Below are 21,634 nucleotides of genomic sequence, written 5' to 3'. Positions count from 1 at the left end.
ACTATGTTATGACCGAGAGTTAAAACCAAAGTCACTGTAATCACGCGTTCAACGCATGTCCAAGTTGTGATGTCCAATAAAACGACATGGGAAAAAAGAAGAACTCATTTCCGGTTTAGGTCAATTCCTGACCGGACAATTTAATAGGAAAAACCTGCCGAGCTGGTGGCAGGTGAAAAAATTGTAGCCGGTAGAAGCAGCCACATTATAGATGTGTTATAAACGATGTAATTTGGGCAATAAAGTCATATAGGTAACTTAGGCAACCAAACTAACTATGTAAATCAAGTTAAAATAATTACAGACATTTCTTTGGCAAATAATAAATAAAGGTTGATTTAAACACAAGTACTTCTTTCGCAAATGATAAATAAAGCTAAAATAAACATAACTACTTTTAGTTATTCTGAAAACAAAGTCTACCTATACATAAATAACCTATTAGGGCACTTAGTTAATTAAGCTATATAAATAACTGACGTAATCGACCAAATCGGTCAACTTCAAGTTGCATTCAAGTTGCGCAACAACCGCAGACTATATAAGCAGAGCGACTAGCGCCTTCAAAATCAGTGTGTTTTAACTGTTGCTGTGTAAGGGTCTAGGCTGTTGGTTCTGCTTTAGTACACTGTATAGGAGCCCCAATTGTACTGTACTGTACTTGGATTTATTCGTTGGATTATATCAATAAATGGATTTATGAACAACTTTGGACTGGCTTGAAGCTTGGTGGATGTATGTGTTTAGTCGGGAGTTAGACTATTTAGAAGACGCACAGACTTGTGTAAAGGAGTTCTTTAACTCCAACAGTAAACCTTGAGATAGAGAAGGCAAGTTGCCTACGAGGCCGAGTTGCCAACGAGGCTCAGTCGGATCCGTAAGGTGCGAGGCCGATACGCAGTCGTACCCCACGGTCACCCAGCGGGGACATACCCCGACAACGGGTAAACCGACAACTGGTGCCCAGAAGTTTGGCGAGTTCACTGCACAAGTCAGTGTCATCAAAACTTGTCCGGATATTATTCCGACCATTCTCGGATTTAGCAGCCAAATTTCCCGCCGAACGGGTTAATTCACACCCGTTCCAGTTCCAGCAGCCTACCCAGCACAGCAACAGCAAGCAGTCAACTGCACCAGTCATTAACAAACAAGAAGACAACTTCCGGCAACTGTTCGGATTATACGAATTATACGGATTTATACGGATTTATACGGATTTATACGGATTAACGGATTTATACGGATTAACGGATTTATACGGATTAACGGATTTATACGGATAACGGATTATACCCGCAACTGGTCTGCCCTCATCCTTTTCAAAGAAAAGAATACACTGATTAGGCCGGACAAGCGCCAAACGGATTAACCTTACTATTGGATTTACTACAGCTTGTATCTAATTACATCCCATACGGAGAAAGAACACTGGAACTACAGGAAAGTGCCATCAGGGAGAACAGCTTATTCAACAAACATTTATTGCATCAAAACGCTAATATACAATCATCACGTTGCCGCACGTGGTAAAGTCCGCAACTTTGGCTGAGAAAGGCAATAAAAAACGTAAAACTGTACCACCTGGTAACTCAATTGCATCTAGAACTAGATATCAAACTCAAATAAGAGCAAGTATGGAAGCCCCAGTCGACACCTTGTGGGCTGAAAATCAAGGAAACACACTGCCACCTGATAATCCCACAGTTTCAGGTCGCACTTCCCCCAGACCAAACACAAATGATGTAGAAAGTTTGGGCAGAAACCCATTTAGCATACCCCCCTCCCAAGATAAGCATGCTGACATAAGGCCATCCAACACCGACCAACATGTTTTTACAAACGCACCTTTTCCACGTCAAACGTTTAACTTCACAGCTGGAATTAAAATTCCAAAACTATGGTCGCAACACAACTACCGCTCTTATTTTCTGTACCTCGACCGATACTTTCAAACGTATAATATAATGGACGACAGAGACAAATTTGCTCAACTTTTGTCAGGATTTTCACAAGAACAATGTGCCAGATATGAGCACGTTATTGCACAGGCAGCTATTTCACTTACCCCTTATACAACTCTGAAAAATTCTTTAATTCGCTTGTCCACTGGAACAAGCAGCACAGCTTGGCTCTCAAAGCTGAAATCTTTGAGGTTAGACTCAGGTGAACTTCCTTCAACTTTCATGGGACGATTATGCGCAGTGTGCGCAAAAGACCCAATCTATGACGAGACAACACGCCAAATTGTGGTGGACAATTTTCTTGATAAAATGCCAAGGGACGTCAGCAATGTACTTCGCGCCCAACACCCAGACATATCTCTAGAAGAGCTGGGGTTGCTGGCTGACAGAATCATTACGCCAACTGATTATAGTGTACCGGAAGATCAGACACAAAATAATGAAATGCAGAGAATTACCGGTCAGATACAAGAACTGTTTACTGAGTTAAAGTCTGATATAAGCAATCAAAGACAACAAAGTCGCAGAAATTTTGTTGAACAAAACAAAAGTAACAATATGACCAACCGACGAAAGTTTTCATACCGCCCGACAAGACAAGAATATGCACAACAGTGTAGAAATCAAAACGGTTATTACGAGCCACAACAAGGAAATCACAGACAGCCCTTCCGACAATACCAAAGGCAAGGGCAAATAAATACTCAGTCTACCCAGCACCAACACCAGTCAACAGATGGCTTGTGTTTTTATCATGCACGCTTTGGTGACAAGGCGTTAAAATGCAACAAACCTTGCAGTTACAATCAAGTCAATAATATCAACATCTGTAAGCCTATGAACCGACCGAATCAGATTCCAAAAGCACCAAATCGACGGCAATATTCCGAGTCGGCCTCAAACTCTTTGCCGCATGTCTACGACAAAAATAATAAAATGTCATTTCTGTTGGACACTGGATCATCCAAAAATTTCCTCCCAGTTACACAGCACCACACCCAAGAAGTTGAATCAGATTTTATTGGACCAGGCGGAGAGCCCATACCCTACTTTGGACAAACTGTACTTAACATTGACATTGGCTTCGGCAACATGCCTGTAACTTTCTCTGTTTGCAAAGTTAAAAGACCTGTTCTCGGATACTACTTCCTTCAAAAGCATGACTTGTTTATCAGACCTGATAAAAATCTGTTGCAGTCATCACAAAACAGGAAATCAGTTCAATTTAACATGAAAGAAAGCTCAAAGCAAATAAATACAGTGCTTGTAAAAGTTCCGCATCGAGACAGTCATGCAAATAACACTCTTATCAAAACAACTACAAAGGACAAGCCTAGCATTGTTGTGGCAAACACACTTAGCTCAACAGACGTGCCCCAACATCAACAAAAAACTAAACTTCATTCTTTTTCAACCGCAAATAAGCTGTCTCTGCACGAAACTAAAAAAGCCAGATACTCAAAGGCCAGAAAACGCCAAATTAGCAATGTAACAATTACAGGAGGAAACAATCCTCGCTTACCAAAGCAGTCTGTTCAACTGCAACAAAAACCATATGCCAACTCTTCTTTTTCTGGTGATGGAAGTAGAAAATCTTTTTCCAAATTCAACTGCGAACAGTTCCGTATGAATCAGTCAGAAGCGACCATCATGCGAAATGACCGCCATGAAATTTCAAGGTATGACTACTCCGGTCTTGGTGAAGTCATCCATAAAGTCACAAGACTATTACAATTTACAAATATAGTGAGCCGTCTGTGTTTACTGAAGGCCGCATAAAATTTCCAACACCCGGCATCTGCAAGAATTTTGATAAATCAACGACGCACAATTTTTACATAGATTCGTTACATTTTTTATGTTTGACCCACCAAAACGTTATATGTGTTTATATATGTATAAGAACCGAATCAATGCTTAACACAATTTCACTCCGCCAATGTAATCTCATGCAACGTGCATCGCCTTTCCTTCTGCATCTCTCAAATCAGGATATAAATTCCTGAGGCAGCTATCTTATGCGACGCGCATCCTTCAACACGTAAACATCAGCAGTGATCAACCCCACAAAACCTTATAATAACTGAATGGGGTCACTCGATCAGTGACTGCGGCAGCCGACATATTAATGCAATTGTGCTGTTCAAATAAATATAAGTCATGAGATCCCTACGTTTGGAATCTATTCGCGACAAGACTCCGTTCCACTGAACCTGATTTGGGCCCAGTCGGGTGACGTGGAATGGGTCTTCTTGCAATAAATAACGTAGATCTTCACTTTAGTTCGCGATTTGTATTTACCTCGAGGAATGCGAATCGCGTTTTTATCTTCAACACACAAGGCATTTTACAGCCATTTACAGCCTTGTTCATGAGGACACTTCTGTCCAATATCTCACTTTTACCGATATTTAATGGCACCAAGCGCATAAACGTGGAAGTAGTTGGTATCCTATGTAATCACTCTTCCACAGTTCAAAATTTTGAAGCAATTTTTCAAGCCATTTCACGATACAAACAACGAATGCGCGTGCACCTACTTACACCTTGCTTGCAATTTCAATGGTGTAAAGCCTAATAACGCTATAAACAGTTTCGCAAAGCGACAAAGCGAAATAATAAAAGAGATATATAGTCCACATAGTGGCAACTATTAATAATCATACGCTTACTTAACATCAATTATACGCTTGTTACTGTGTTAATAACAACAGCTATCGCCTATGTATCAATGTAAAATTTGTGTATATGTATTCTCGTTGCTCTCCATAATGTACTAAAATAATCTATAGATCTACAATTATATCTTTGTAAATGTCTCCAAGTCTAAACAATTGTGTCCCGTGATTGCTTTGTTATATGTATATATGTTACAATCGAACAACGGAAATTTGTGTAAATATATATATATATGTTTTGGTGTACTATAAAATATATTTGTGAGTGTACTTTGTACGTCGCTCTCTTCAACAGAACCAACAACTTGCGTTCATATATGGACCGCAAGTACCAGACAAGCGGGGGGGTATTATGTCGCCACACAACACATGTATATACTATAAAAGGCCCAAAGCGTATAACTATGTTATGACCGAGAGTTAAAACCAAAGTCACTGTAATCACGCGTTCAACGCATGTCCAAGTTGTGATGTCCAATAAAACGACATGGGAAAAAAGAAGAACTCATTTCCGGTTTAGGTCAATTCCTGACCGGACAATTTAATAGGAAAAACCTGCCGAGCTGGTGGCAGGTGAAAAAATTGTAGCCGGTAGAAGCAGCCACATTATAGATGTGTTATAAACGATGTAATTTGGGCAATAAAGTCATATAGGTAACTTAGGCAACCAAACTAACTATGTAAATCAAGTTAAAATAATTACAGACATTTCTTTGGCAAATAATAAATAAAGGTTGATTTAAACACAAGTACTTCTTTCGCAAATGATAAATAAAGCTAAAATAAACATAACTACTTTTAGTTATTCTGAAAACAAAGTCTACCTATACATAAATAACCTATTAGGGCACTTAGTTAATTAAGCTATATAAATAACTGACGTAATCGACCAAATCGGTCAACTTCAAGTTGCATTCAAGTTGCGCAACAACCGCAGACTATATAAGCAGAGCGACTAGCGCCTTCAAAATCAGTGTGTTTTAACTGTTGCTGTGTAAGGGTCTAGGCTGTTGGTTCTGCTTTAGTACACTGTATAGGAGCCCCAATTGTACTGTACTGTACTTGGATTTATTCGTTGGATTATATCAATAAATGGATTTATGAACAACTTTGGACTGGCTTGAAGCTTGGTGGATGTATGTGTTTAGTCGGGAGTTAGACTATTTAGAAGACGCACAGACTTGTGTAAAGGAGTTCTTTAACTCCAACAGTAAACCTTGAGATAGAGAAGGCAAGTTGCCTACGAGGCCGAGTTGCCAACGAGGCTCAGTCGGATCCGTAAGGTGCGAGGCCGATACGCAGTCGTACCCCACGGTCACCCAGCGGGGACATACCCCGACAACGGGTAAACCGACAATACATAATACGGATGGCTAAAAAACTAAACAGCAGACAAAATTTTTCCCGTTTTTGTACTTGGGATTTTATCATTTTTCTGTGGCATTAGACGTTACCATCACAATAGAATTTTACTGATAAATGCTTATCCTCAATTTACGTTGTGGTTATGCAGCATGCTGCACTAAAAATAAACCAGCCAAACATAGATGCTAGAGCTCACTGTTTCTCAAGAAACCACAGTAACATAGATTTATTATTTGAAAAACCTGTTTAAAATTTGCAGAAGAAAATTTGCAACAGGCAGTTGATGAAATCAAAACGTATCAGCGAATCTATTCCATTCTTGAGAGAAGAGAATAAAAAACTGGAAAACCCGGTAAGAATTTAGTTTAATTTATATTTGCATTAAAACATGGTTTTGTTAATTTTGATGAAATTAAAAGTTTTGTGATTTTTTTTCAGTCGGAAGTTGAGGGTTTGGATGATCAGTAAATATTCCTTCCTCTCATCCGATGTAGACTCCAGTGGTCCGGATTGAAACAAAACGCGAGACTTTCAGAATTATTTGTGTTTTTTTTGTGATTTGTTCAAAATAAATGTTTTTTACTGTGAATAAAATTGCTACGAAATACATAAAGTGAAATATGTCTGGAGCAGAAAGTGAGACGAAAGTTTTCCGACATTTTTATTCCAGTTTTCAGAAGAGAATACCAGGTGTTGTTTGTGGAATAGAATGTTGTCATGTAGGAACGTAACAGACGGATCTACTTGGTCCTGGAATAAAACTAAAACCTCAACTGTCCCCAAAATATCTGATTTTTGAATGAATTGGTTTTAAATGTACGAAATCTCATTGCCAATGAAGAGTGAAACTCCCACAAACTGACAACGCCCATGAATCAAGTTACAAGAGAATATGTTGGTTAATGAAGTAAGTGTATGTCTTGTATTGGTCTGTTGTACACAAATACTTACTTGCAATTTAGTTGTGCGCTGTGTTAATGTTGGTTGCTGGGTTTATTTTAAAATGAATCCTCGAGTCAATCCAGATAAAAAAATCCTAGAGTAAATTTTGTTCAAAATCCGAATAAAAAAATAATGAGAACAATCTTAATGGCTCCGAAAAACATCACTAATCCATGCAATGAATTGTCACTAAAAGAAGTCCTAGTCATCATGCTGACCCCAAACTAAATTATTGTATAAATTTTTTCAACAGAAATCATATTAAGTGAGTTGCAGACTGGACGACGGGGCCAATGTTATGATCTGTTAGGTCTCATCAGTGCAGCTTGATGTTGGCTCGTGACAATTTTTCCCGCCAAACAACCAGTAGAAGATTTTCACAAACACTGGATGCAAACCTCTGAAGACAATCAAGGTGAAACACTATGTCCATGTAAAAGTTAAAACCAGTGCTGCCGTCGGGCTTCATGTCACAGTAAATTATATATATATATGCAGGGCTTGTGAAATTTTCTGGAAAAGATAGTTAATTTTTTGGGGGGAATTTTAAACTTATACCAGTGGTTCTTTACCAGTGTCAGGGCAGCAGGGGTCAGCAACGTTTTAAACATTACATGTGTGTTTATAAATTATGTATGTGCAAACCAGAGAATGTACCTTGTTACCACTGTGTTGCCACCGCCTCATTACTTATATCATTATATAAATTTTATTGTGTAAATTTGTGCAATTCTTCGACATTTATCTTTTTTTATGTATCTTTGCAACGCAAGCCAATCCCGAACGCATGTAAAAGTACTGAAGTATGAACTTCTAAATCACTTGGCATGCCATGAATATTAACTTAATGTGCCAGGGGTTGCCGACCCCCTCCATAGAGCGTTGTCAGGGAGTCTGCCACAACCTCTAAATACTCACTCTAAGTGATTTATAAACCCCTATTTTTCAAAAAATGTATGTGCAGTTTACAATATGAGCATGGATATATGAAAAACAGTAGAAGCAAGTAACAACCTGGTTATATGGAAAACACATTGTGACTTTTACCCCATACTTTAATCTTGGCAGGAACAGATTTATCAAAACATCAAAGGGGTCAATGGCTTTTCTGACTACTTTGTATGCCAGGACAAAGAGGTCTAGAGTCACTGAATTAGATAATTGACCAACACAACGAATCCCAGGAAATTTTGATCTGAACAAGAGGTCGCATTCAAAAAAGTTGGGTTGCCCCACAAGCGGTATTTAACTTTGTTGTACGTAAATTTCAATGAAAGAAATACAGAAAACTTATGTGATACTTTTTCCTTGGTATTGATATTGCTATATTATCACAAGTGTGTGTAACTATGCCTATATAACATTATTTTGTTGCATAAACTTTACAACAGTAATTTCTTGTAGCATTATTAGACAACTATTTTTTTAGTTTTATTACATTAAAACCATGTTATGTTTGGCTATCATAATTATGCATTTGTTTGAGATTTGCCAAGTTTCAGTGGTACTCTAGTTGCGGGTCGACAGTGGTCCCAAAACCTTTCATTTTACATTTATCCACCAGGTTGCACTGAAGAATAAAACATCACCAAGGCAACATCAAGAATATTCAAATCCCTGTGTGGTCAAAACAAACACACAAAAAAAGAATGTCATGACCTCTAATTTTCACAAGGTCACCAACAACTTGCCTGCCCTACATTAAATCCTTGTAGTTGGTGCAAAAAAGGTTAGAACGACTTTGTTAATAAAGAAAGAGCAAACACATTTTTGATTTTATGTTGACCTCTACATATGTTAAGTGGAATTTAATAAAAGTATGTGCTGGATGGCTCTTTATGCAGACTAAAACATATTAGATGAAACGAAGCAGTTTAGATTAAAAAGGTCTGACTGTAGTTGTTGTTTGTCGAATTTATTGACAAAAGCAAAAGAACCATAAAGAAAAACGTCTTTATCTAAAACTCATTTACAAACATTGGTGCTTTTAATTGCAAAGTCATTAAATACCAGTGTTGTTTTTGCAGAGTCATAGCGATGCCAACCTGAGGATTGGAAAATAACGACTGGAAATAATTTAGTTGTTGTAAACACCAATACTTCTCTGCAATCCTGGGTAAAAAACACCCAAATTGTAGTATTAGAAGTTAAACACACTCCGATAGAATGCAATCTTACTCTTAACAGAAAATGACAATGAAAGATGACAAACATACGGTAAGCAGTATTGCTTTTAATCAACACAAAAACTTTTGCATAAATGCTATTTCATAAATTGTGTGAGACGGGTTATGTTGTTTTTATAGTTGACCTTCCCCACCATTGATATAAGTCATTGTTATTTAATTGTTACAAAATAATGAAGTATTGATGAATAATATGATTGATTATATTTTAACCCAGTTTAAAAACTAACAAAAAGTTGTTAAAATCTGCAACTTGTTTGTCAAAAATGACAACAGGTTAAAATGATTTAAGTGTTACAACGTCAAACCGAAGAAACACAAGTTATGGTTAAATCGAGTCATTCTTGTTCATCTAAACATATTACCACAAACAATTTCCAATTTTGTTTTTCAGAACGACAGCGCATGACATAAACCATCACACAATCTGGGATATCACAAGTTGGGGCATCGGTTGTGGAAATGTAAACAAACCTGGGATTTACACGAGGGTGTCAAGCTTTGTTCGATCTTATCGGATTCTTGGTAAATATTACCAACATTATTGATTGAGACTGCGCCGGTTTGTGTGTTTTTTTTAAATTTTTTGTTGTGATTTTGACAGTTTTATAGTTTCAAAAACCAACAAGGCATTTAATTGACCAGGATGAAATAATTTTAAACAAATCATCGTTTACAAGGTTTGTAATTGCGCCCTAAAAACTACTTCTGAACATTTGTAAATAATATAACAAAGTACAGTGCACAGACAGGATGGCCAAGTTGTCTAAAGTACTGCGACCTGAACGCAGCGCATTTGTTATGTACTGTACTTTTTTGAAGATGGGCAAAGTTTACCAAAACAGCACAAAAAATTTGTTTACACCTGTAACAATTGCTAACCTTGAATGGAAAAGTTTTCATGCTTTCCATTTACTAAAGATAGTGAAGGCATTTGTAATACTCAGGAAGAAAGAAATCTTGCAAAACCAGTTAGTTTAATGCATTCTTTTTCAAACGTACTTTTACCTAAAATGCCATGTACTTCAGATGTATTTGTGATAAACTCTACCGCCGCACCAACTGAACTATCAAAGGATGTGGCAAACCATCTATCAAGTTTATGTAAGTGCAATTTATCGTATACGACAATATCAAACCAAACTAAAGTAGTTTTTACAAGACAATATTTTTTCCAAACAAATCTCACATAAATATTTCATTTAACAACAGGTTTTGGACGACGAGGTGGCCTAGTGGTTAAGACGATGGATCGCTAATCCATTATGCTCTGCACGCATTTCCTGTGCCGAAAGTTTCCTTTGCTTGCACGAGTCCGGAGGGGTTTAAACATTTTCCTTGCCTCAAACCTAGATGTGAGTTGCGGTTCAGTGGCGGTATACGCTATTGTTCAATAGTTTTGTAAATTAATCACGTTAGTTATCTGACTTAATCTTGCATGCCTCGTGTTATTACACTAGTAAATTAATCACGCGACATAGAAAAGCAGCAATATAACGACCGTTAATAGCTTGATAAGCAAACTATCACCCCAGCATATCTTTTAGTGAGAAGAAACTGAAACCACCTCTGTAACGGTACAGTCCGTCGGGGTTACTGCAGGTCACTTGTGTCACAACACGAGGCATGCAAGATTAAGTCAGATAACTAACAATGTACTTCACAAAATCAATATTTTTGACATAAAGAAACCATTTTGAAAAGAATTTACAAGAACATAAAGTTCATTTAGTGCTATCGGGCAATTCATCCGCTAGACGGCGCTGCCAAGCAATTTTAAATTAAATATACCGTTGGTCGCTGGAAAAGTTTCTAATGAACCTTGGGAATTTAAATTTCCGCTAGATAACTAACAATGTACTTCTCAAAAACATTATTTTGGTATGAACAAACCATTTTCAAAAAGAATCAGCAAGAATTAAAAGTTCGTATGTTTTAGTGCCTTCTTTTGGTTCATCCGCTAGACGGCGCTGTCAAGCCATTCTAAATTTATTATGCCATTGGTCGGTGGAATAGGTTACAATAAATTGAACGAACTTTCAACTTACTGTAGCAAGTTCTGTAATAAATCCGGAGTTGGTATTTCACAAGCTTTTCAATTGATATATTCATATGTATATGTATCGCCTATGCTTCTAAACATGATCAGTATAGCTTATTCAAGTAGAATGTGTTTCTGTTGGGTATATTGCTATCAGGAGATTTTGATAATACAAACTATCATACTGTAAAACATTGAATGGAATAAACTTGCTGGTTGTAATGGTTTCGCTTTGTATGTACCACACAGCTAATCATCAAGAACGGACCAACTGGAAATGAATGGAGTGCAAGGCCCTTTTGTCGTCTGGGCAGGGCAAGATTAAGCAGAGGGACTAAGTTTTAAATCATTATTCGTATTCACACCATATCCATCATGGAGCTCTTACCTACGTCTTACCGTAAGCTAACATTAGTTTGTTATTGTATACAATATAGTGAAAAATATATATATGTATTGCCTATGCTTAAATGTTGGGTCGAAAAAGTAATGCATTTGTAACTAGAAAAGAATGGATAATGCTTTCTACCAAAAGATAACTGGCTTTGTGATGTGTAAAGACAATTTATATTCAATACTTCTAATACTATAATTGCTGAATATTCAACAATGTTAACTCTTTTCGGAAAAAGTTTGAGATTTTAAATGATTTTCATGTAGTTGCTCTCTGCTGTTTAGAATTACGAAAAGATTGCCTTCCATTAGCGAAACCAACCACATTGCTGTTTACAACTCGCAAAGGACGGAACATTTTCGGCTTTTAACTGACCAAGATTTAGGTTAGCTGTACGAAGTTTTCCACAATTTATTACTGGGATGCACAACTCGGTCAAACGTGTCATTTGTGTTGTCAACTTTATTCAACGTCTTATCAACAGCCAGTATATTTTGTTCGTATATTCCCAGGTAGCAAACTGCAAGGAGCCACCACCGACATTCCTGTTCCGGCTTTCTGTCCTGAGGTCAAAGACGGATTGAGAATAGTGGAAGGGGTCAACGCCAACCCCGGGAGTCAGCCGTTGCAGGTAAATGATTTTATGGGAGATTTGCAAAGTTATGTAGAAACGTACAATTATAGGAGAGCTCATTTTAAAACCCATGCCTTATATTCGCTGTCAGTCAGATGCCAGCTTTCATAAAAGCTTACTTCCATGTACACGTGTGTCTGTAACAGTGCTGGTTCTTAACCATTTTTCATCTCATTTCCCAGCTTAAATTTAATCGGGATCCCTTTTTCCCACCAGTATCCAAATTTTTAAATGTAGAATTTAATGATTGTTTTTTTGCTATATCTGTTATCCTTTTTTTACTTTTTCGGCCGCATGGCATGACCAATTGCCAAAAACCACACGACACACAGTAAATACAGATCATAATATTTCTCTTGTAACTACTTTTGTATATTTCGGTGCCGACTAATAACCCACAAACCCATAATTTCCCCCTACTAGTGAATTTTTCACCGGTTAAGAACCACTATAAGCTTAATCTTCATTTTTACATCAAGTGTACGAGGTATTTTTGTCATTCTAACAGGTTTCCATACGTAAGAAGTATCCATTAAGAGGCCGCACCCCTCACTCTTGCGGAGGAACTCTCATCAACAGATGTTACGTCCTCACAGCCGCATTGTGTCGAATCCCGTTCGAAATCGTGAGTAATTTCCGAAGTTCTTTCATGATGGAATAAATTAGCACAAAGTTCCAGACAGATTCAGGCTCGCAAAAAGTTTGCATTTCGGTGCGCGTTGTGAGAATTTGGTGTCGATTTTAAGTTTGATTTCCTACGACAAGGTTTTCCACTTGGGGTCCACAGGACTCCTACGAACGATAATGCTTTCAGCTATCAAGTTCATTTTGTACATAAGGATATCACGAAATAAGGTCTTAAAAAATTTCATTGTTGATATGGAGTGCCATAGAGTTAAAACAATTTACCATGGGAACCATTTCCATGGTTACAGGTTCACCAATGAGACGATCGTTCGGGTGGGCGATTACTACAACCGTGACGGACTCCAATTCAGCCAATCAGAGGGCGTAGAGGATTCACATGACCTAGATATTGAAGAGGTTTACAGACATCCTTACTACTCGTATCATTCGAGTCCAACCAACGACTTGGCGTTGATTAAATTGAGACAATGCGTTTCATTCAAGTAAGATAAATTCACAAGGGTCCTGGTACATTCTAAATTAGAATGCATTGCCTTGGTTTTTACACAACGTAAACGTAATACGCCCGAAGCTAGGAGTTATTAAATATTACGTGGAGATATCAGTGTTTCATTTTAAACTTATTTCTATGGCTGCAGTCGATTTGTGCGACCAGCATGTTTGCCTCTCGGACAAAACCAAGTTTTCGTCACAATCTCGATGTGGAATATCTGGGTGGGGGGCGCATGGTCCCAGACACTGTAAGTTTTTTATGTTTTTCTGAGCATGAGTCGCTTTATCAGATGTTTATCGACAGTTACGTCATTAGATAAGGTTTTTGAATAAAACGGTAAAAACTGGAATGCTGGACTTTTTTTAAAACACGTTTCAAAATTGACTTTCCATCCGCCTGCCAGCCAATGTAGGTGATGCATTCGATACAGCTTATAATCGTGTAGTACAGCACTGATGATAAAAAAACATGTTGTGTTTGAAATGTATGTTTAACAATCTAGGTTTTGGCTTCTAATTCAAGGTTATTCACTTCAGTATTTTGCACCTAGACAAGGGTTTTTGAAAAACTCCAAGTTCCTTTTCCCAAATCTTTCCACAAACCGATATGGAAGCATCTCTAACACCTACGCGCTATGAATTAACCTCTGTATTCTGTGGGTACAATTTCATAGTACAGCGCATTCAATCTACGGTCAGCATATATAACATTTGTCAGTTACAACAACGAACACTGTGATGCGGTGTTGACGAAACTTGCAGAAGTATTGCCAACCACAACCTTTAAGAATCACATCACAACATGCTTGTTGTTCGGCAGTTAACCCCATGGATTATCCACCCTGCCTCCAGCAGGCGCCAGTGAGCATATTTCCAAATGAGAATTGCAGCCGACTGCTCGGTGTTGACTACCTTAAGCACTCCATGATGTGCGCTGCGGTGAGAACAACAATTTTCAATACCCATGCTGCCTTTTAAAGTTAATCTATCAAACACCTCTTGCTTTCCTGTTTAGTTTGGAATGCAACATTTTGTAATTTTTGTTGTTGTTGCGATTGTTCGATGTCTGTTTTAACCTTTGCATTTGCAGGTAGTTTTTTTTGCCAGAAGCACTTGTGTATTTTTCGTGTTGTTTGTTCAGCAATTGAACCAAACGTACATTTTCGGTTATCATGGCTTGCACGTGTAATATAAACACTTAGGGCAACTGTAAAAAAAATTGTAACTTGGAAATCGCATTTTTTTTAACTGTTGGCACTTTTGTATTCCAGAAAGATGGCACTGACACGTGTCGGGGTGACAGTGGCGGTCCTTTGGCATGTTTAGACCCCAACACGGCACGTCACACTATCTGGGGTATCACAAGTTGGGGCATCGGTTGTGGAAACGTAAACAAACCTGGGATTTACACGAGGGTGTCAAGCTATGTTCGTTGGCTTTACCTCAAAATGCGACTGAGACCAACTGATGAACAGTTTATGAGCGACGTTCGATCTTTCCGAGTGCTTGACAAATATTGCCAACATTACTGATTGTGTCTGTGTGCGTTTGTACTCGTGTATTTGACTTTCATCCAAAGATTTTTAATTGTGTTTTAAAAACTACTTTTTTAGTAATCTGTTCTTCTTGGCACAATAAAACATAACTTTTATTGACCCTGAGGAAACCTTGCTGGATAGCAGATGAAACGTCAGTGAATAAAAGTGTACGTTTACTTGTGCCAGAAGAACAGATTAATTAAAACATGTTATTCTTGACAGCTACAACGACATAATATTTACCGAATAAAACCGAACTCTTAAGTCCTGTTTTCTTTGCATTTCGTGTTATGCACGTTTAAGCCACAACCGTGATGAAATGAGATCAGAATTTTTTTATATTTCTGTGAAAAAGACATCAACATCAAAGTTATTTGCAAAGGATCCACTTTCTATTCACGTGTGTTCAAAATTTATTGACAAAAGCTTTGTGGTTAAAGATTGGATCAACAGGATCTTCTTGTCTGCATTGACACAACTAAACCGGTGTGCACTAACTAACGCCGTTTCGTTGTAATGTTCCTTTTCCGGCAACTGTTCTCTGAATATATGTGGGGAGTTTTTGTTGAAACCGACACGCGTGATGTTGTCAGGATGCACTGACGCGCTAGAGCGCAACTGCCAGACGACCTTCACATATACGTAGGGCAGTGTTTCCCAACCGGTGATACGAGTACCACTAGTGGTACGAGACGACATTCTAGGTGGTACGCGAGCACCTTTTCGCAATTTACGGATATTGTTCAAATTGAAAAAACCGTAAATGATCCCAAAATGTTCGTTACTTCATCCCCAAAGTGGTACGCAACCACAAAAAGGTTGGTAATCACTGACGTAGGGGATCTCTACAACCGTAATCAGACAACACTTTATGCTCTTGCATAACAAGGCGTGATCGTCCCATTCCGAAGTGCAGCTTGCGATGTGATCTTGCCGGTTAACTAACCAGGAAATAATTTCTGAGCAAGTCACAACACTACACAGTATATTGGGTCAAAGTATATTCAAATACCAGGCTGCTGACCAATTGTATTTTAACTAAACGGCAGTACTAATGTTATGTTTCGTCATCCAAAACAAAATTGTAGTTTTAAACCCACTTATTTCGTTGTAGAACGGACATTCAAGCCCCTGTAAAAACCAGGAAATTCGTACGTGACGTTTTGTCCCACAAGTAAAATAGGTTGTTACTTATGCCGGAAGCTACAGCAGCTAGATGCGGTCGGGGCCGATTCATTTCCCTGATAAGTGACAGGCTGCATGGGCAACACCGACCAGCTATATTCTTGATTAGAAATAATAAAATCACATGCGCTTGGCAGTTCCAGGTGTCGAACGAGAAAGTCACGGCATGACGCCGACTGGTGTGAATGCCGCTTAAAGGTAGCCACGCATGAAACAGGAAAATCCCTATCTCCCGTCCGTGAGGTGGTTATAGAGCATCTACCATTCTTAAATGCTGTGTCTGCTTTGAGAACTGACACAAGTTGAATTCCGGTTTCACGCAGTTTGTAGGCTATATATGTGTAGTATATATTTCTATACTGTACTTGCAATACAAAGCTACACCTGCTAATCCAAGAATGGCCGAACAACAAACAGAAGGAGAAAACCCACAAAACATTGTTGCCGAGGTAAGCTTGTTGTTCTTGAATATTAGGATATGCTGCACTGGTGGTAGGGGTTGGAGAAAATCATTTGGGAGTGACAGATTTTATTTTTTGCACGTAACGAAACGCATGTGGGCAGTTTAGAGCAGTTTTGATTTCAGAATATTTCAACGACCATGCTGTCTTTTTGGACGATTAATATTAGTGTGTTTGGTTACTTTTGCTGGTTCCATTCCAGAACCTACACCTACATACTGGTGACGTACATCATCATGAACATCAGACTGTTGAAGAACATCTGCATCAGACTGTGGAAGAACATCACCATCACGCCCATTATCATGAATCAACCATTGTAGAATCAGAAGATAAACGAGGTAGGGAGTTTTACTAGGGAAGTTTGGAATACAAATGCTTGTATTCAAGTCGAACCCCAACTGATTTAGCATTTATATTCGACCATTTGGAGATGACAAAATTATTAGCTTAAATGCGACTCATTTACTAATATCTGTGTCTTACCCCAGCAACAACATAGAATCGGATTGACCATATTATGTGACTAAGACAGTTAGACTCTGATTAAATGACGTGGAAATCATTACATTAAATTTTCACTACACAAGTTCATGTAAATCGTTGGCTTTTATGTAATGAGTTTATGTAATTTCCGAAATTATCAAGACGCAGCGCTGTGAACTTTGCTGTCTTATTTAAGTCCTGATCTTCTGGGGCGTGTTTTGCACTATAACTAATTTGACTCCGTGAGCAGAATGCGTTTACGAATTATAGCACAAGAGTCATATCAATGGAATTTAAAACTGGGTAACCGAGTGCTTAAGAGAGAGCGACTGAGCAAGAGCAATTAACATATATACCAATTAGATAGAGACTGTCTAAGTTCCAGTTACAGTAGTTGTTGGGGGCTGTGGGCGTGCGTGTCTTGGATGTCACAACACCGACCTCTGCCTTTTAAGGAAAGTCATATTCCGATTGAAATAAGAATGTGCCTGGCTTCAGCATTTAAGACGAAAGCATGCTGTCCATGACCTTTTTGCGTGAAAGATTTTAAGTTTTCAGATACTTTTATGTGTTTGGGAATTTGTGTTTGGATCCAGATGCTCGGGAGCTCTCACTTCCCTCATAGAATCACGATGAGCAATGAGCATGCGTTCATTTTTGTCTACTTAAACGAATAGAGCACTTTACAGCTTGTCAGAATAATGCATTTAACAGGTTTCGCAAACTGTGTGTGCCGCGAAAAATTGATGAAAGAGTTTCGACGGAGATATGAAACCATTCTACACATGTGCTTTTATGTTGCCACTGCAAACATTTTGGTTATGTAGCCTCAAACCATGAATTGTTTCAATAGTTTGCTCACAACTCGTAACCTCGTGACATCACAAATAACCTACGTAATCATTTTACAAACCATTTGAGGACAAGTGTTGTAGCTGTGACAAGCGAAACTGAGCAAACATACGGGAAGTAAAAGTGTTTGTGAAAACGTTTAAATCAGTTGGTAGATACGACAGTACAGGAACAGCTATTTCCAATATGGATTACGGTGGACAGAAGATTCCAGTTTACCGCATTTTGTGTTGAGCCAAACTGTCAAATAAAGCTACGGTGCCAGTAAGTAACCAAGGCATCTTCACGCCGATCACATGGGCTTAGAAAGTAAGGATTATTTTTAACGCTTTTTTGGCCAACATGTAAAACAAACACTGTAGCTAAAACACCTACGTTTGTCTACGATAAAGCTTTTTTTGCTGACTGTGGAACGGAAACTTCATGAAATGAAAATATGATGATACATTATACGGTTGGCCAACAAACTAAACAGCAGACAATTTTTTCCCCGTTTTTGTACTTGGGGATTTTATCATTTTTCTGTGGCATTAGACGTTACCATTACAATATAATTTGACAGATAAACACTAATCCTCAATTTGCGTTGTGGTTATGCAGCATGCTGCACTAAAATTAACCAGCCAAACATAGATGCTAGAGCTCACTGTTTCTTAGGAAACCACAGTAACATAGATTTATTATCTGAAAAACCTGTTTAAATTTGCAGAAGAAAAGTTGCAACAGGCAATTGATGAAATCAAAAAATATCAGCTTGAAAATCTTGATCCAGATGTTGTCCCTTACAGTGAAGAGTTGCAAAAGGTTGAAATACCAGAGGTTCAACCAACACTGATAGATACTGATATTTACAAAGGAATTGATCCTCAAAAGGAAAATAAGTTTCAGCCATCAACAAGCAAGGGATACAAAGCTCGATTTGTTGGTGAACACATCAAATTTCAGCAACTAGTTTCAAGCTTTAAAGAACACAAAAAGCAAGGCATATTTCTAGCTTTTCTTGGACCGGCTGGGTGCGGCAAAACCACTCTTTCAAAGAGATTATGCAGGCAACTAGAAACAGAAGATCACTTAGTGCTTCATCTTCGGTTCATGTATTTAAACTACGGCGATAGAAAGCTTACTTTGCAGGAGCTTCTGCTGGATAACCAGTTCAACCATGCTTCACAGGAAACACTCAGTTTGGTTTTCCAGTGGATGATAAAGAACCCAGAAAAGTGTGCTTTTATTTTTGATGGATTAGATCAGGCAACCTGGACACTAGAAAACATGGCACCTGTAAATGAGAAGTATCACACTCCCTTGCCAGTACAACAGCTTGTTGCTAACCTTTGCAGCAGGCAATTTTTTCCAAAATCTAAATTGATTTTTACTTCTCGGCCCCACTCATTGCTATCAATACCATTAGGACTCCGACCTAAGCCAACAATTTATGTCAGTGATCTTTCTCCTGAGGATGCAAAGACACTGTTTGATAGTTACTCAGGTGATAAAGCAAATGAACTGTGGAACAAACTTGCAACGAAATCTCCACAATTGCTTGATTTATGCCGCAATCCAATGCTTTTACAATTTATTGTTTATGCTGGGTTATTTGATGACGTACACAGTATTTCCACCATAACTAATGTATTTGATGAAGTTTTGCAACAACTTGGTCACTCTGAGCATGCAAAAGGAGAGAACTTAGAAAACCTCAAGTTGCCACTTAGCCAAATGGCATATGAAGGCATGGTTCGTAAAACCGTTGTGTTCACACATGATGACCTTCAAAACGTAGGTTTAGAAGATGTGAAAGTACAAGATGTAGTGTTCAAAATGGCAAAGTTCTCCCGGTTTCCCAGTCGTAGAGTCTTTGATGGGAGAGATGTTCTCTTCTACTACCTTCATTAAGTTCTGCAGGAAATGTTTGGTGCATACTACATTTCTATGTTCATGTCAGATAAAGAATTTGATCAAATCGTAGACGATTTGATTAATGAACCCCATTGGGCAATGGTTCGTCGTTTTGTGTGTGGCCTTTTGCTCGGACACAAACCAGGTATGTGCAGCGCATTGGAAAGTTTGTGCTTTAATGACCATTATTTTTATTTTATAATTTTCAATCAAAGCATCTGGAAGTGGATGTAGTGAAACCAGTTCAGAATCTGATCCTGTCAATAGTGCTGTCAGCGGTATGACAATTTCCAAGATGCATAAAATCCGTCAGTACTATATTTATTTGGTATTTGTGTATTAAAAATGTGTTTCCGTCATCTTTTTTGCTGACAAAACTTCGCTGATTACTTAGCAATGAACTTAAATGTAATTGAAAGAAGAAAGATATATTATATGCTATACTATATATTGTGACTCATTGTTTTACAGCTCGCAGGGGAGGTTTGGCTTCAACAGATGTAAAATCTACTTCATCCAAAACATTAGATGGCGCAACAAATTCCAAGACCCAACATTCAAAACAGTCGCCGGAAAATGGTGGGAAATGTTTTCGAAGCAGATAACTGTTGGAGTGAAACATAACCAACAACAATGCTTCCGTTTTTAAACTGGGCTCCATAAGATTTGACAGTGTATTATGTGTTACAGCATTATTATGCTTGACTTGATAAACTCTGTATTTTTGTTTAGTTTCTTCCAATTCTGCCACAAAAAAACAAACAGGTTTTTTTGTGAGAGTTTTTTCAAGACGTTCAAAGAAACATCCAAAACATGCAGGAAAAGGTTAAATTTTTGAATTTTAATTCCCTGCTTCTGCAGTGAAATCGCAGTCAATCTAAGTGTTTCTATTTTGTTGAACTCTCATACCTTAGCTGGAAGAACTATGGTTCCTAATGACCAGGGTTATGAGTTCAAACTCCAGTGCTTTTTTATATCTTGAGCTGTTAGGAAAAGAAGCTTTACCAGGCTTGGCTGTGATGCCGCTGTTACTTGGTGTGCAACGTTTTAGTGCTGTAAGCATGCCACAGTAGCTCAATCCATTTAGTGTGTTAATCTAAACAATTATGTATTGTTCATGTAAATTAAACACCTGTTTCTACAGCTGGTGAAACCTCCACTGCTGCAGCTGAACTTGAGGCAACCAGAATACCTCAAATTGATGGTGGTGAACTAGGACATGTAAAAAGTAAGTTCTGCCCTATACACACACGCTGCTAAAGTGCTTTTTATCGCAAGTACCGAAGTATACCATTTTTGTAAACAGATATCCAATGGTATATATTATATCCATTGTTTTGCATAAACCTGTGGTTTTGGGCACTTAAATTAATTGTCCAATGGTATGAATATTGCATTATTTCACATATGCAAACATTTCGACCTATGCGGTCTCATCAGTGAAGTTGTTGACTGTGGCACTGTGCTAGCTTTTACACTAGCGGTCACACTGATTTCCAAATATGACATTCGTGCAGTGAATCCCTGCTGTAAAGTCCAACTGGCAAACTCCCACAGACAGAGCAGTGGCCTGGAATGCCCAGGTCCAGCTTGGTTGTTAAGCCACTGTAGGCCGTAACTCACAATTAAATCCTAAAAATTGAGTTTTAGAGGTCATTTGCCTTCGTGCACCTGGTGACAGTTTCTCTTGTTTGTCAAAAACAATTGCCGGGTCTGATGACTCATGAAGGGAGACTACAATTGCTAAACAGAAAAAAAAATGATTGCAGCTGCATTAAGACAGCACATGGGTGGTTTTGCAAAGGCTAACTGCTAAACTGCCAGTCCTACGGGGTGTACAAACAGCCCTGGGGGCCCCAAAAACAGTTACAATAC

At 38.3% G+C, this 21,634-nt stretch overlaps 1 long non-coding RNA gene and 1 pseudogene across 1 annotated transcript in view; both read left to right on the top strand.

Moving 5' to 3' along the window:
• The window catches only part of LOC145908056 (uncharacterized), a 47,032-nt gene that overhangs the window by 18,939 nt on the left and 6,459 nt on the right, over window positions 1-21,634 (top strand). The gene's annotated exons all lie outside the window — the stretch shown is intronic.
• On the top strand, window positions 12,297-15,444 carry LOC145908784 (chymotrypsinogen A-like; annotated as a pseudogene).

This window comes from Ascidia mentula, chromosome 7 (assembly GCF_947561715.1).
Source record: "Ascidia mentula chromosome 7, kaAscMent1.1, whole genome shotgun sequence".
Classification (NCBI taxonomy): Eukaryota; Metazoa; Chordata; class Ascidiacea; order Phlebobranchia; family Ascidiidae; genus Ascidia; species Ascidia mentula.
This window is presented reverse-complemented; position numbering and strand designations above follow the sequence as displayed.